Raw genomic sequence first — 17,385 nt, forward strand, 5'->3', positions numbered from 1 at the left:
CTGTCAAAGATGCTAGTTAGTCTGTGTGAGAACTTTTTTTAAAACACACATCGACCACTGCATTTCATCTCTGAGAACACTTGGACCCACAGGGAACCAAAGAAAAGCTCTGGGCATGACAGGTTGTGTCGAAAACAAATGTACATATCCGCTTGTCTCAGAAGATCTGGTTGCCTTGGGTCCAAGAAATCCAAGAAAGCAAGCAGGGTGTATTTTTTTTCAAGACACTTATCTGGTTAAGGGTGCAACACACACACACACACACACACACACACACACACACACACACACACACACACTTAAGAGAGAGAGAAAGAGTTTACATTTTATTTCTAATGGCCACAGCAGCCTGGCGATATGGGGACGATATAGCCACAGGTGTGTAAGGACATTAGATTTAGCTTGTTTGGCAAATCTTTGATGCAATCATATTCTGTGGTACAAACACTTATCCTGGTAAATGTTGGGTGGACCTTAAAATGAAATCCGGACACTCACACTCATGAAACTCTTCTTCTTCTTAAACTAGATTAAGGTAATAGTGTGAAGCATACGTCAATATTTTCCCAATGTTAAGGCAAAGGTAAATTGTGTAGGTAAGCCTACTGGTTATTTGTTTGTTTGCCTGTTTATTTTCATCTTCTGTGGAATTCCTGTTCCTGACTGCTGACTGGCACTCTGTCCAATTGTGGTAGTGGACAAATGTGCGAGAGGGCAACAGGGTGCCCATCTGTTTGCATTTATTCTCCTCCACCAAAACCTCAGTACATAAGCCTCTTACTACAGAATAAAACACAGTGTAATCTCTCCCTCCCTCCCTCTCTCTTTCTCCATGCCTAGCTGGTCCGCTCCCCCACTACTCCTGATTACCCTCAAAATCTCCTCCCTCTTGAATTAATTGTCATAATTAATGAATTTGCATTAAACCTAGAACATATATGGGCAAAACAGTCTGAAAACACTTCAGTGTCAAACAGTGGATTCGGTTCAATATTGATTTAATCAGTTCGAAGAACCGATAGAAGGCACATGCATGGCCAGCTCTTCAGATATGGCCCACTAAGATATAACCCTGCGCGATAGGCTGATTAGCTTCGGCTACCTTGTGGAGAGGGAGTGATACATTTATCTTCTATTAACTCAATCAAAGCTATTTATTAATGGGTCAGATTGTATGTGCAGCAGACAAAGTTGTTCACGTACATGCCACACTTCCTGGGAGACAGCTGGACGTGTACGGTCGGTAGGCTGTGACCTAGCCTCGAAGGCCTACTGTACCTTTAAAACTCTTTCTTGCGAGCGGGTAGTCTCTTGCTGTGACAAAATGACGTGCGTGTTTCTCTACGGAAAATATGGCGCAAATTGAATTCAAAGAATGGCCAGTTTCACATAAAGAATTACATTCCCTGCGAATTGAAACCAGCCAAAGACGAATATTCTGATAGATGGGGTACACTATTTGTGTTTGAAGAATACACAATCTTTGTCGGTCCATTCCGCTGAATCGCCATCCGGTTTTTCATTTTTTCTCACTGTAGCACTGCCTTCAACACTGTAAACACTATATTCTTCCACGTGATAGAATAGTGCCCCCTTTTCTGATTTCCTGTTCTGTAATTCCTGGAAATATAAGGGCTATCTGTGCCTTGTTCATTATTTAGAAGTAACAGTAATGAAATGTGTTTACTATGCTATACAACGTAGGTTACTGTTCAGTAATGTTCTAAAATCCCGTATGATACAAGTCTCTCTTTGACAGGTAATTTAATGAGGCAGTAGTGGGATAGGCCTTATAGACAAACACGAGGATGATTTCAATGCACTCTAGTTTGACGTGTTTAGAACTAAACGAAAATAAAGGACAGTGTAAAGGTGAATTTTATATTCTGTATTAAAATCATGGCAATATCATGCATCGACCTAAAAAGCAGTTTCAGTTGTTATGACGTTTGAAAGGACTTTGAATTGTAATGTGTTGATTGCAACTTGTTTTAAAGCCAAAGACTTTCTGGATTTTATATTATACTTTAGTCTGAGTAGCCAAATGCTGTATGCTCAGCATTAGACTGCAATAAGAGTATAATTAGCCATAATAAAGCGGCATTTTTTATTTATAAAGAAGAGAGTCATAGTCTTCGTTTGTTTAAAGTATGATAGGTGGTTAAACAGCTAATCATTTAACAGGAAAATAACCCATTGCCAGCGTCTAAATATTGGTATTGTACTGCCCACACTTGTATACTGTAGCTAGGCGGAAGGATACATTGCCTTCGCTGTGTTCAAGTATGATCTCTCTGTAAGTCCTTCCTATTTCACCTTAACCCTCGCCTACCAACTTTGCTTTCACAAGTAATGAGCCCCTCGCATCGTTCTTGATTGGTTAGGCATGATGAATACCCAGCTTCTATTGGCTACTCATGTGTCAATCATAAAGCGATGCCAATCATGGTAGATTGAACATCGCTTACATTGTATCATTTGACTGAACAAGCTACCTAAATAATTACCTAGTACATCAAGAGGAAAGGATTTTTTGTTACTGATGCAGATACCATTTAAATGGCAGATCGTCTGTTTTTATTTTCATTCTCTTCGGCACACGTTTAACTAGACCCCTTGAAATAGCGTCTCAACCCTACAGATGTGGAAACAGTACTCCGGGGTAAGTCACTCTTTACCAGCTAGCTCGGCAGCTTGGTGAGCTAGCTAGCCTGCCTGGCTAGCTCATAATTGCACTTTGACATTTACATTTACCTCTGAACTTAAACCAGCAATGTTACTGATTATATTTTTAAGCGAGACAACAGTGTCAAAACAAACTTGTTCGTTATGCCACTCAGTGCACGTTCTGTTAGATGTGGACAGAGAATGAGCTCATGAAATGGAAGACAAGTAGAGCTAGCTAACCTATCGCTCCTAGGCAGCCATCAATTCGATATGGAGGTCCAGGTCTCGTGTTTTATTGCGAGTGTCAAGGGTACATGTTGTTATTATTAACTTACAGAGTTGGCTTGATGGCTTTAAAATGTAGCAATACGCGCACAAGCAAACCAGTGATTATACATTTACAAAGTACAAGTGTTGCAGGAAGAATTTACGCATTGTTGTCATTGCATTCGTGTGCGCAACAGTCGTGACAGGCAGCTGTCGAAAAGATTAACGTTCTAAGAAGTGTCATCGAGATTGCATCTCGATTCAGTATAGCCTACCTAATGGATATGTTTTGTTCTGTTTTTTAAGAGGTGATGTTCATCTCAACTGCACGGCAGTACTTTTGCTAGATGACAATTGACTATATAGCTGGACATCGACCCTTATTTATTAATTTAGGAAAATAATGTAGGTAATGATAATTACGTTCGTAATTCCAGCATTCAGAATTGTTGACAGGTAGGCTAGCCTACTAGTTTATCAGAAGCCTACTTTGTAGATGCTCTCCTAAATCTACGTGCTCAAAACATTTGACACGTCAAGTTCGGTTGAACTAACTAACGGTACCTGGAAGAAACCCACGTAAAAAGTTGCTCATGAAGTACTGGCACCAAATGTGTAACATTATGCAATAATATTTATGGCTCCTGGAGTTATTTGTCAGCGTTATTTCCTGCGTTAATAGCGTTATAACATATTGTCATACATAGGCTAGCATCGTAAACCTTTTCTACCAACACATTTGGAATATAATTTAGTCTGTAGACTGATTTGATGTTTTCCAAAAACAGTAAAAGACCAAATGTCCTAGTTGTTCATGTGAGCTGCCCTGAATTGCCTACATATTTCAAGACCTCACTAGTGAAAATTCTTTGAAGCATATTATGTCTCTTGTGAGTGACAGTAACACACTGCCTAATTTTTTTCCGCTGTGAGTGGAAAGCCAAGCTCATTATCAGGCGGGTGCTGTGGTCATGCCAGCAGGTAGTGCGTGTTGTGATTCCCAGCAGAGACTTACATGGCGTAAACTGAATCCTCTGAATCTCGAGCCAGTCAGTCTCACACACGGGAAGTATCAGAGACGGCAGAATGTTCTATAACTGTAGTTCTGTTACTCTGAGCTCAAGCTGTCCTATTCAAATATTTTTCCAATTTATATGTGCATGTGGTTTCTATTTTGTTGTGATACTCTTAATGTTGTTGTTTATAATGTTTAAAAAGATGTTGAATGTTTATCAAGATTATTAAGTGGAAACAGCTCTCTGACTCTGCAGATCTGCCCATCTTGGCCTGTGGTTTGTTTGGGAAGCATCTGGTTGCTGGTTCTCGCCCATCCTTTGCCACATGTGTGATGCAAGCATGGCTAAGACCATAGGACTGGTGTTTTCTCTTTACCTAGGAACATTTCATAACTTCTGCTCCTCTGTGTCTGTAAAAGATCAAGACTGATGAGAGAATAGGTTCTCTTTAGGCAGAACGTCACCAAGAATACTCTTGAGTAGCCTAAGCTCATCTCAGTTGTCACCGTAATATTTCAGTGTGACTTTTAGACCCAGCCACTACACTACGCATGTTCATATCTTTACTTGTCGGCAAGCCTAAAACACAACATACAGTCAGAGGGTAAGGTTTCTAAAGGACCCGATTTATAAGTGGGTTTGGCTTTGAATTTGTGTTTGCCCAATTTTGGAAGATGAGTGAGGTAAGGATGGCATTATGTCTGACCGTAGCTTTATATATATATATATATATATTTTTACTTTATCATTAGGTGCATCCTTGTTGGCAACAGTATCCAATCTAGAAAATGAAAATAGGCCTAGATAGTGAGGTTTCCTGGGCATGGAGTCAGCAAGCAGGGTCTCAGCCAGGCTCTGGTTAGTTTTAATGAGGTGGGAAATCACTTTCACCACTCATCCTATAGGATATGTGTCCTGACTGGCAGTTGTGAGAATAGCATTTCATTTTTCCAATGCAATTCTGCTATTTATTTATTTAAAATTGTTTTTTTCACATGAGTCCAAGCTAGGAGATTAGATCACCCGTTTCCCAACTAGATTCTTTTCAAGCGCAGTTATGCTCTGTTATGTTTCAGTCGCAAGCCTTAACTGCAGCTCCTGTGTACAAAGCAAAAAAAATAACAATTATTTTAATAATAATCATAATTGAGCGAAAAAGTACCTGAGCAAGGTGTTAATTCACCTTGGCAATACCACCAGCCGTATGGTACATGGAGAGTACAGAGCTGCCAGCTCAGCCAAGCTGCCAAAATGGCCTCCATCTTCTCTTGTCCATGCCATCGGGGGATTACAGTCAAGTGAGGCAGGTACTCTCCAGTAAGGGCAGAGGCCCCCTTACCAGGACTAATCTTTCTTGCAGCAAGCCCTTAATTGAGTCGTCATCAGCTGATCCAGGGGTTAAACATCAATTAAGACAATGAGCGGAGCAGCACATGGCTCTGAAGGAGCAGGGAGCCTAGGGCCAGTGGAGGTGAACACCCCCCCCCCCCCCTCGTGCAGTCATACTCCATCACGTCAGGCGAGAAGGAAAGGAGACCCATCTCCCACATGGACGGCCAGACAGAAATCTGTGCTTTTCCTGTTGGTTGTTTGTGTCTGAAACACCCGATTTGGGCGATTTGCATATTATCAGAAAACTGAAATTGAATGGAGAGGAGGATGGCAAGTTTGGTCTTTCTGTGTTGTCTTTAGTGCTTTTCATCGAGTCGGTGTTCTCAGGTGATAATAGGCATTGCTTATTTGGATTTCAAAGTGCACGTTTTGCATGTTACTTATGTTGACAGTTAGAGGACATTTAGTGACAGTGATGCAATGTGGATGATTTAATTTGGTGTTTTCTGATAGGCTGGCAGATTGGCTGTAGGTTCGAAAATATGAAGACAAAACTCAGGTTGGCCTCCTATTCATGTTTTGGGTCCAGGGAAATTGTGGCCACCTGCTGTTTTAATTTTCTCCAGCAATAAGACAAATAATTTGTCTTAAGAGCTCATAAACAGGTAGACCCAGCAGTTGCTGTCAGAATGGTCTCGATGACAACAGGCATAGCAACAATATTGTCTGCAACAAATGCCATAATTGGCTCCTCCTGAGTTCTACTGGCTTTTTAGAACAGAGAGTGAATGATGAGAAGCCAGCATCGTGAAGCTTGGCAGATTTGAACTGTTCCGTGGTGGATTTTGTGTGTGAAACAATTTTTTTTTTTCACTCTGGTGGTACAATTTTAATGACCGTCACCAAGCCCAGTTGATAAATCTTTGATGACAAATGTTCCCGATAATGGTAAAAAAATAAAAGATCAGGTGATGTACTGTGGAAACGAGAAGCCGCTACAGCCGGCTGACAACAGCCTGATCGAAGCAGCAGGCGCTGGTCTATCTGCAATCCATAACTGATTTACTGACATTTTTCCTAGGCCAGAGATGAATAAAATCTCTGGACTACACAGGCTGGTGGCCACCACTGGTGTCATCTTACTGAAGTGGTGGCAGCTGTTGCCCCATAAAAGAAAAAGCCCTGCGCACTGACTTCTCTCGCCCACTTAAGGATCTTCGGCTGAATCGGCTGAAGACCGCTGCTTGCTCAGTAACATATTCACACAATTTATCACCATTTTATGACAAATGGGGGTTTAGTGAACTGTAGGCCTAACAGTAAAACCTGCACTGTGACAAAAGATTATTAGAAATGGGAATTAATAGGTCACACAAGATTATGTACTGGGCTCACTGAATGTCTTAATCTCCACTGGCTGTCTAACTACCAAATTAGTGCCTTGTCAGCACACATAGGAGTTCTATAAAGCTATGTTGTATGTAAATAACAGAATACAAGATTTATCATGCACACAGGATTGGCTTAGTCAACAGCCTCTGGCAAAACAGAACCACAGTGCTTCTGTATTCAGACTGTTCATCCAGTATTCCCCCCCTGCTGTCGGCTTCACAAAGACCTATGGCCGTGCATGGGTTCATGTTGTTGGGATTTTGTGCCAGAATGGTTTCCCAAGGAAGATATTGAGATGTGTGTGTCTTCCTTACACCTCGCCGCATCTAATATTTTTATTGACCTTGGCATCAGGAACTTGGAATCAGTGAACTTCAGCCACTCTGAGCCCACCCCCTGCCATAAGGTCCTGGTGATACTCTCTCAAACTGCTTTGTAATATTGCCTTCAAGAACAGACGGCCCAATTGCTAAGTAAGCAGTTACTACTAGTCTTTTTAGGAAGAGCTATGCATGTGGTGTATGATAAAGTGTTTTCTACAATATCTCCTGAAGGGTCTTCCCAACATAAACTGACAGTATCCTCTGTGGTGTCTTCCCGACATAAACTGTGTGATTCATGACCTAATTCAGGCTAGATGTGGGAGAAAGAGGCCAACCAAAGGACCATCCTAAAACTCCTCAGCTGAGTATACACCGTGGGTCTGTCTGCGACGCCCTTCAGTACTCCGGTTCTCTGGAACATGTATTAGGTTTGCGAAGCTGCAGGCTTTATCCAGATTAAGTTTTTCTCTCCCCACCCGATCCCTGGTCATATACGTTCCAGCAATAAAATGGTCCTCATCCATAAAGCCTACTCCAATGAACATGCATGGGGCCACCGCTAAGGTCACATGCCAAACAGAAAATAAGCTTTATATAGGTCAGACACAACTTAAACGCACACATGTGTAAGATTAATACGGTCAACATTTTACATCATAGGTTGACAGCATGTGATTTTGATAGTTGGGCTATTTACATTTTTACTGTACTTAACTGTGGTTTTGTACTTGTTGTGATGATTAATCATAGAATTTATAGTTGTTTGTCACCTGTAATGATGAATCATTCCACACAATATTTCTGTGGTGCCAATTAACTTCACAGCTGAGGTTGGCGGGCAATTTTTGCTGCGTATGCTAACTTCCACTAGCCACCGTAGGAGCCTTCCCCCTCCTTAGTGAAAAGTAATTGGCTGGAAGAGATGCCCATCTTTTTGGGAGTCTCCTGATTGGTGTAAACATCCATACCTAATTGGGGCTAGCTGCTAATTGGAAACCTTTCGGAGAGTCCCGTCGAATTTGTTTGTTTGTTGATTTCATGCTAGCTCTCTGAATTTACAGTCATCTTGCTGAACTGTTTTACAATTTTATTTAGCATGACATGTAGCCGCTTTAAGATACGATGGCACAACTCTTGCCCTGCTTCATGAATGCATTCAGATTGTTGTGTCCATAGCTGGGATATAGTGTTCCAAAATGTCTTGTTGTAGATTAGAGCTGGTCAGTCAGTTAACACATTTCTCCTGACACACACTATAAGTAGCCTCTCATGACGCATCAGATGGCATTGTCTCTATTTAGAGGAGAGAAGTGGTTTAATACGCTGATTTGCAACACACCGCTGTTCCTGCGCTGGCACGAGTTCAAGACTCTGCATGAAACCTGTTTAGAATGTGTGCATTTATCGTTACTCAGCATCATACCCTCATGCGCACAACAAAGACTGCGTTTTAATCTGATGTTCTTGCTATTCCTGAGAATTGTTGTTTGCATACCATGCGGATCATAAGACATCAATGAAGTCAAATTGCCATGGAAAAACAATGTGAAGCCAGTCTATTACACTCACTGCTGGTCGGTGGCTTTTAATGGCTTGTTCTTGAGGAAGAAAAGGTAGAATGGGGGAATTTGTCAACAAAAACCTTGTGATTGCATAATCAATGAATCGATACCAATTACTCCCCAGTGTTATAGGATTTTAAGTCTGTGTGTAATGACATTTTTGTTGGCACGGTCGCTTTCTTCTCAGGCAGTTTCAACATTTCCGAGAGAGCGAGAGCGAGCGGAGAAGGGGATGGCCCGCTGGTCATAGTTTCCAGGCCATAATGGGTTCCTGTTTGACCAACTTTGCTCTCCCCACATCCATGCTCAATAGACACGGAGGAGATGTTGCTTTTTGTTGATATCATGATCAGCACACTTACACTTAGCGTGTGGATGGTTTCGGTGGACCGAGGGGCGGGGGGAGGGGGGGGTGCCAAGGGTGTCATCGGTGTGACTGAGAATTTCAGACGGTTGCTATTGGCAGACCGTAGTGGTGAACATTTCTTGTGACCTGATTTTAAATACAAATAAAAAATAAAATCCTGTGATCTCAGTATCATTTTTATCTTAAAAAAAAGAGATACAGAGTCGTAGAGAGTTCACCTGAAGGTAGAGAAGTATTTTAAAATGTTTGTGTGTTCCACAAGAGTGTGTGTGCGCATGTGGGACTACGTGGGAGTGGGAGGGGGCAGGGGCGGGGGCGGGGGGGAGAGCCATAAGTGGCTCCAGATATGGTTGGTATTAGATCAGATGGCACCCGGGCATGGGCACTGCTGCAGGAGCGGATGGACAGCATGGCACTGAGGCTGCTGGCACTGGAGAGGGCTGGCAGAGGGCAGGGCCAGAGGAGGCAGGCCAGGCCGAGGGGACGAGGGGAGCGCACAGGGTTACAGTGGCATGAGAGCAGGGGCTGGCCAGCACTCCAGCACAGCTGAAACAGCAAAGCGCCTGGGCCTGGAGATGAAACTCTACACCTCTCTACTCAATCTCTCTCTCTCTCTCTCTCTCTCTCTCTCTCTCTCTCTCTCTCTCTACCCCTCTCTCTCTCTCTCTCTCTCTACCTCTCTCTCTCTCTTATTAGTCTTGCTTTCTTCCTATCCTTGTCTCTCTTTCATCTGGGAACCTGCTGCCCTCCACTGTCATCCCACCTGCCCTTTTTTCTTTCCTCATTCACACAGCCTTCGTTCTCTCTCTCTCTCTCTCTCTCTCTCTCTCTACCCCTCTCTCTCTCTACACCTCCCTCTCTCTCTCTCTCTCTCTCATTTGCTCATTCATCCTTTCTCACCTCCATCTCTCCTTTACTGCTTTGTGTATAATTTCTTCTCTCTCTGTCTCTCTCTTCCCCACCTCTCTGCTCTCTCTGTCTCTCTCTTCCCCACCTCTCTGCTCTCTATGTCTCTCTCCCGGAGACGCTCGCTCTAATGTGATTGCTCACATTGTCTCAGTCCTGCTGGTTCACCTTCTTTCTGACACGTCTCTCTGGTTGCCCTCTCAGGCCTGTTTGAGTTTTTATGATTGTGCAGATGTGCTCTGGTATAAGCAGGCCATCTGCACGCACTCTCTCTCTCTCTCTCTCTTCATTAGTCTGTCTTCCTTTCTCCTCTCCCTCTTTCTTTTTCCCTTCTCTCTCTCTCTCTCTCTCTTCATTTGTCTGTCTTCCTTTCTCCTCTCTCTCCCTCTTTCTTTCCCATCTCTCTCTCTCTCCATTTGTCTGCCTTCCTTTCTCCTCTCTCCCTCTTTCTTTTTCCCATCTCTCTCTCTCTCTCAGCTCTCACTCCCCATGTGTGAAGGCTCCATGTTAGAGGAGGAGGAGGATAGCTGCCCCCCCCCTCTCTCTTAGCTGCTATTACTGAGGAGAGCTGGGAAGCTTTCCAGTGGGGAGGGGAGGAGGCTGGAAGAAAAATCCCCTCTGCATCCTTCCAGAGTGACACACTTCCCTGTGTGTGTGTGTGTGAGTGTGTGTGTGTGTGTGTGTGTGTGTGTGTGTGCGCGCGCACATGTGCCAGTGCCACTGTTTGTGTGTGCACGCTTGTCTGAGTCGGGAGCCCTCGGAGCAATGCCTTGCACAGGCGGCAGGAGGGAGAGCCAATCTGATGGGAGTGCAGACGACGTGGAGCAGCGACGAGAGGGGAGTGAGGGAAGGAGTGAGGGAAGGAGGGAGGGAGGAAGGGAAGGAGCACGGGAGGTGGGGGGTGCGAGTAGACGTGGACATGGCGACGACGGCGCGGCAACCTTGTGCCAGGCATCAGCACAGCTGCCCCTCTTCGCCGCAAACATCAGCCCAGCACTCTTAGCCGTGTCCTATGTGTCCAGCTTCCCTGGACATCATCAGGGAGAAAAGGGGAATGAGGTCGGGACCCACGCAGTGTGGTGGTCAGCCTCCGGGCATCCCCCAAATGCCTGTGAAATGTCCCTGGAACAGGACAGGCTCATTCCCATTCAGGATTTTCCATTGGAATGTCGTTCATGGCTGTCCGACGGAGCATTTCTCTTCCTCTACTTGCATTAGTGCATTAGAGGTGAGGAACGCAACTCCGAGTGAATGCAGAAACATCCACCTTTGTCACATTTGGCAGGCTGTCAAAACCTCCCAAAGTCACTTTAACCATTGACTGCTGCTGTTTTTTTTTTTTTTTGCATTGTGGTCTGTGGCGTAGTGGCTAATGTCTAGTGTCTGCCGACCTCATTTGCCCTGTTTCAGTATTATCATCTAGTTCCTCTTTGTGTGTGTGTGTGTGTGGGTGTGTGTGTGTGTGTGTGTGTGTGTGTGTGTGTGTGTTAGTGTGCCAGCTTAGTGTCTCAGCCCTCTCCCACTTTTCCTGTAAGTCACACATATGCACACAAACGTTACGTGAAAGCTCACACTCACGCATGCAGAGTGTGCTGTTTGTTCCTCCATTCCTCATGTCTGCAGTCCCTTCAGTGCTCTGAGAGACTCTTGAGCCACTTCTTCCTCCCTCGCCACAACACGGCTTATTGCTGCTGTTTACTGTGTCTGTAATGAGTGTCACATTATCCAAACACGATGACACATTTACATGCCCTTTTGCTCTGCTCAGTTTTTAACGTTTCTAGATGCAAACATGGAGATACATGGGTTTGACTGTGGAAGAAAGTTAATACATTTTACATTTGGATTTCCAAATTAGATCTTTGTATGCCAATGAGTATCTTACTTGCTATTCTATTTTTTTTTTGAGTAACGTTGGAGTCCTTAGGAAAGCGTTGCGTTCTTCTTTTTTTGCTTCTGCTATGAAAGCTGCCAGGAGAAGGCCCATTTTCCTCTCCGCAAATACAAATTGTCCTGGAAAGGGACCCAATCTCGAGACTCTTGATGCCCTGATTTTAGTTCACAGACTCACATTCATGGGGCTCGCCCTCAACCCCCCCCCTCTATACAGACAATGGTGTAGTACATGTGCCAGCCCCACTCCACTATGATTTACCGAGGCCGTTCTGTGGTGGTCAGTGGCAAGCGGCTCGAGTTCTCACTGGTACTTTGTTGTGTGAGACATACGCAGAGACCAGAAAGGAAAAGGGCCAGTGTCACACAAAAAAGGAAGTGGCACCTGGGCCTGTTGGGGAAAAAAACTAAATAAACAAAACCAAAAAAAAGGGTTGCCAAGTCACTCTCTGTGGTTGGTAGCTCGATGAAAACCTCACTGGTTTTCAACCACATCCCACCTTACACAGGGTTTCCAGTATGCTCCTACTGGAGTCAAAGGTCAGACATGTGCACATTTATGTGTCCTGGAAATGAGCTGCTCTATTAGTCATGTAGTTAACGCACACCCTGTTCAACAGCAACATCAAATAATCTTTATTTAGTCTCTAAGAAACTATGACATTGGTGCATAATGCTATCAGTGTCTTGTTTGTTTGTTTGTTTGTTTGTTTGTTTGTTTGTTTGTAAGTCCTCAGTTCACTAAATAGCATTACAGCACAGCATCTAGAAGTATTTAAGGCGGTATGATCTGGAAGTTGCTTTGTACAGTCTGCTACATGTCTCAACAGCTAAATATCAGCGTGATGGCTGTGTAATATTAAAGTAGACTGAAGCATTTGCCTCAGTGTCTTGCCAACAGCAATGGGGTCCCCACAGATTGTGGCACACCATTCTATCAGCCACGGTGCTATGTGGATATCAAAGTGGGCCATGTTCATCAACATCAGCCGGCCCCAGTGATTCTGTCAGTGCCGAGGAGGACTGTATTATGGGAACTAACAGACAAAATTGTCATTTGAGTCAAGTTACTTGCACGCCGCCATAGCATTAGTCAAGGCTCAGGTTTCTGCCATGATGTGTTTACTAACAGGGTCCAGGCAGCTCATGGTTTTGAAGCCTTCATTAAACCCCTTGAAGCAACAGTATGCAGCAGTTTGTCACTTTTTTTTAGCTATGTTTTTATAAACAACTAGTTTTGGTATCATCGTCAAGTCGTGTCCACTAGCTGCACAGGCTCTATAGGCTACTATGAAGTTCTTTGATCCAGAAATGTAAGAAAAGCTTTCACAGCATGACATTGCCGACTATATCGCCGTAACACATGAGTTAGCACGCTAGCAAGCTTTTATCAGTGCCAGCTGTGCTGCTGTTGGTGTTTGCACCTTTTGGTAGTTAGCTCGCTAGTTTTAGACCAAAACTACTGCTGCTTTAAGCTTCCCTTAAGTCCCCCCCCCTTCTTTCTCCGCCAAGGATGCACCACATGCATGTCACACTCCCCTGTGTCCCTGAGGGGCTTCAGCAGACCCCATACAGCAGAGCCGCAGGAACCCCCACCCCACCCCACCCCCCCCCCAGCAGCAGGAGCAGGAGCAGCAGCAACAGCAGTGGCCTGTCCACAGAGATTCCTTTCAGTGAACTCGGCACCCCAGAGCCGCACATGGCGAAAGGTCACAGAGCCCTAGCATGAAGGACAGGAGGTGGAGACAATGTTTGGACGAGACCGGTTGGGGGGGAAAAAAGAAGCTTCTGGAAAAGAGGGGTGGTTGGAAGAAAGTCTGCTCAGACAGTGAGTGAAAGAGAGAGAGAGAGAGAGAGAGAGAGAGAGAGAGAGAGAGAGAGAGAGAGAGAGAGAGAGAGAGAGAGAGAGAGAGAGAGAGAGAGAGAGAGAGAGAGAGAGAGAGAGAGAGAGAGAGATTCCTGTTAAGTGGCAACAGGTGTGGTGGGGGTTGGGGGGGGGTCGGGGGTGGCGTGGCGACGTGCCTTCAGGGCCTCTGTGGAGTGGAAGAGGTTAAAGAGGGTCTGCTGTCCCACCTGTAGCTTGTCAGCTGCTGGAGGCCTGTTAAAACGTCAGCTGTTTCTGAGCAGAAGTGTCTGTCCGTGTGTTTGAAGAAGGCCATTTTGTGTGTGTGTGTCTCTGTGTGCAAGTGTATTTTGCGTGGTACAAGTGTGTGTTTGTCTGAATCGGGGTGTTTTGCATGATATTGCTTTGTGTGTGTGTGTGCGTGTATGTGTATGTGTATGTGTCAGTGTCAGAAAGAGATCGAAAAGTAGAGGGGAAAGGAAACGAGCCAGGCTGATTTGCGTGTGTGTGGGCTGCTCGCTGCCCACGGGCGTCCTGTGGGGATTTGTTTATTCACAAACACACACACACACACACACACACACACACGCGCACACAAAGCCACAGCCTTAGTGGTGTTCGTTTTGACAGTTGCCCATCACCAGACCATATCCTGTCCCCGCTAGAGAAGTGACCTCAAAGAGACGGAGTCCTAATTGCTCAAGCAGCTCCCCGATCCTCCAAGGGGAAAGGCGCAGCTGGACGTTGGGCTGTGGGAAGGTAGAACTGTGCCTAAAAAAAGAAGAAACGCAGAGTAGGATTTGCGCTTGTACATGATGAACTGGAAAAACAAAACACTGAACGCAATTGTAATTAACTACTTGCGAAAACGCAATTTGGAGTTTGCAGTTGTAATTTCCAATCTGTAAAACTGCAAAAAATAAAATATTGTAATTGTAAGTGCGTCCGTTCTGAGTGTAGTCTTTTCACGTGATTTTTGTTCGCTTTCTCTCGCAAGGTTCTGTGCCAAAACATCACGGAAGCACGCCTCAACTTTGAGTGCAAAGAAATCACAGAAAATGAACGCGCATAAAATCACCTTGAATGTCTTTCTCACTTGCTCCACCTGCTCGCATGATTCTACTGTTTGTCTCAGTCTTTCTTTCCATCTCACCAACCATTTATATCTTACGCTTTGTCTGTCTCTCATTCTCATACACACACACACACACACCACACTCTGACCGTTGCATCCACACTCTGACCCTTCCAAATAGCTCTACATTTGTGAAGCTCAGAAAGATGGTGTATCTCATCATTGGCCTTGAGGCTTTACACAGCCCTACAGAATTCCAACTTGTCCTTTTCTGTTTGATTTGGGCCACCTCTCCAGATCGTCCCCCCCCCCTCTTTTTTGACTGATGTGGTTTTTGTGGGAAATGCCATCTGTCCCGTCATCGGCGGCGAGGAGTGGGAGACGAGGGTACTGGAAAGGGCATCGCATCTGTTTGTGTTAGCGTTGTCCTCTTCATTCACTCCCGTTTTCCACGAGGCCCCACTGCAAAAGCTTTCAGTGTTTATTCAAAGGGCCTGTAACGTACCCCGTGGTAGTGACGGGAGCAATATCAGGCTCGGGAACATTAATCAGCGATGCTGTGTCGAGACAGCCTTTTAACCGTCTTGAGATTATGTTAGTGCTAGCGACCCGGGTCGTTATAATGTATTCACTTTTTCTTGCGTCTCCGGATGATTTGCATTGAGATTGGGCCGTGTTTTCAGACACCCCCTTCCGACACATTTTCAATTTGAAGGAGTTGGCATTCCCTGGCCCCGATCAGCCAGTTGCTCTTTAGAGAACATTCCAAATGCCTCTCAGGTTGATTGCTTGGGCAAGGGCCTGGGCACAGTGCTCGTGTGTGTGTGTGTGTGTGTGTGTGTGTGTGTGTGTGTGTGTGTGTGTGTGTGTGTGTGTGTGTGTGTGTGTGTGTGTGTGTGTGTGTGTGTGTGTGTGTGTGTGTGTGTGTGTGTGTGTGTGTGTGTGTGTGTGTGTGTGTGTGTGTGTGTGTGTCCTCGCATTGTCCATACCTCCTCATGTATAGGCCTATAGTGTGTGTGTGGGTTTGTGTGCTGGAGTCTTGAATGTGTGCACGCTTTTGAGCATGCCTGTACGGGTGTGAGTGTGTGATGATGTTCCTCCTTGCGTGTGTGTGTGTGTGTGAAGGCAGGGGCCTTCAGTGCTGGCAGCTGAGGGGAGCAGTCAGGCAGGCAGGCAGGAGGGAACAAGTTGTAGCGTCTGTTAGGATCCGTCTTGCTCCCGCTGACCCCTGGCCTTTAGCTGTGACAGCGCACGGCCTCGCAGATAGCTGCATTTTTCCCCCCGATTAAAGCCAGTGAGGGACAATGGGAACGCATTACCTAACCCCAACAGTGACACAGCAACACACAGACCTACAGCATCTTAGCTGTTTGTTTTTTAAGGAATATTTACAGAGTTTTGTTTTAATTTTAATTCATTAAGTGGCCTCTCATCCCAAATAATTGCTCGCTTTACAAATGTAATGGTTTTATTTTTATTTTGTAAAGTAAACCACTTCAGTTAGCATTTAAAGCTTAACATAGCCTTATGTAGCACATAGGAATCAGAATGCAGCTGTTTCGAAAGCATATTCGGCCTCTAGTTTTTTTTGGATGGTACTGAGCTTTTGAGGAATGACTGTCATATTGCTGTATGAGCTGAACTGGGCTATAACACACTCTAGATTTATTACTCAACTATTCCTCTAGGATAAACATTCACAAGCATACCCAGTTATGGTAAACAAACTGCTCTCAAATGTCTAAATCTTGAGGGTTTTGTCTTAAAATGGCCTCTTGCTGAGGATCAGTGTAGAGGTTGTTGACTGCTAAGTCCCAAATGTTCTTCTGTTGGCTGAGCCTCATTCCCCCCGAAATGTTGAACACCAGCCAGCCCTGAGGTGGACAAAATCTCTGGCAGAGAGATGAGAAGTCATTTGTAGCCACATGCGCTGGAAAAAATGACTTGTCTTTTTCTGCGACGTCACATTTCGACGTCTCTGAAATGACACATTCTCACGCCGTGAAACCGATCTGAAGAGATAAGGCTTTCCACCTACCATGAAATCTTTCACGTGCCCAATATGCGTCTTGAGGGACGGCTGTATGCCAACAAAAATCACAGAAGCTTCCTACCCTCTCAGCTTTTGTTAAACATTTTAATGTCCGGTATGTATACATGATACAGCAAAGCATTCACCACGTTGAGAGCGCTCTTGGAAGACAGGCTGAACAGGTAAAGGGCTGAGTTCCAGAGAAAGCCTTTTGGTCCCCCGTCCCCCCCTCCCCCCCCCCCTCCTCCTCTTCCTCCTCTTCCTCTCCCCTCGGTGTCCGTCCTTCCCCAGTCCCTGTGCCCAGTCCTCCACATCCTCCTCGGCTGTACCTCGCCACAGGGCAGCGAGCGCCACGCAGTCCTGGGCACGCTCAACATTTGTCGCCGGAAGGGAAGAGGAGAGGAGGCAGCCACACAGATCCCCTTATTAGGCTTGGGGCCAGCACACTGTGTTCAACAAGGGAGCCACAGTCAGGTCTGCATGGTGGAGGGAGAGAGGGAGGGAGAGAGAGAGAGAGAGAGAGAGAGAGAGAGGGAGAGAGAGGGAGAGAGAGAGAGAGAGAGAGAGAGAGAGAGAGAGAGAGAGAGAGAGAGAGAGAGAGAGAGAGAGAGAGAGAGAGAGAGAGAGAGAGAGAGAGAGAGAAGGATCTTTTGGGGAGGGGAGGAGATGCATTGTAACAGGGCCATTACCAATCACTTGTGTTTGTTGTG

The 17,385-nt window shown here is 45.2% G+C and overlaps 1 protein-coding gene across 13 annotated transcripts in view; it reads left to right on the top strand.

Moving 5' to 3' along the window:
- Nucleotides 1-2,297: 2,297 nt before the first annotated feature.
- mef2d (myocyte enhancer factor 2d) overlaps nt 2,298-17,385 on the top strand; it is a 60,291-nt gene continuing 45,203 nt past the window's right edge. For 5 of the 13 annotated variants that reach the window (XM_031576405.2, XM_031576409.2, XM_031576415.2 and 2 more), the window contains exon 1: nt 2,300-2,662. The gene's annotated coding sequence lies outside the window, so the exon portion shown is untranslated. Of the gene's footprint in view, nt 2,663-17,385 lie in introns of all 13 variants that reach the window. The other 8 variants (XM_031576403.2, XM_031576408.2, XM_031576411.2 and 5 more) reach the window with 4 other exon arrangements.

This window comes from Clupea harengus, chromosome 11 (assembly GCF_900700415.2).
Source record: "Clupea harengus chromosome 11, Ch_v2.0.2, whole genome shotgun sequence".
Lineage (NCBI taxonomy): Eukaryota > Metazoa > Chordata > Actinopteri > Clupeiformes > Clupeidae > Clupea > Clupea harengus.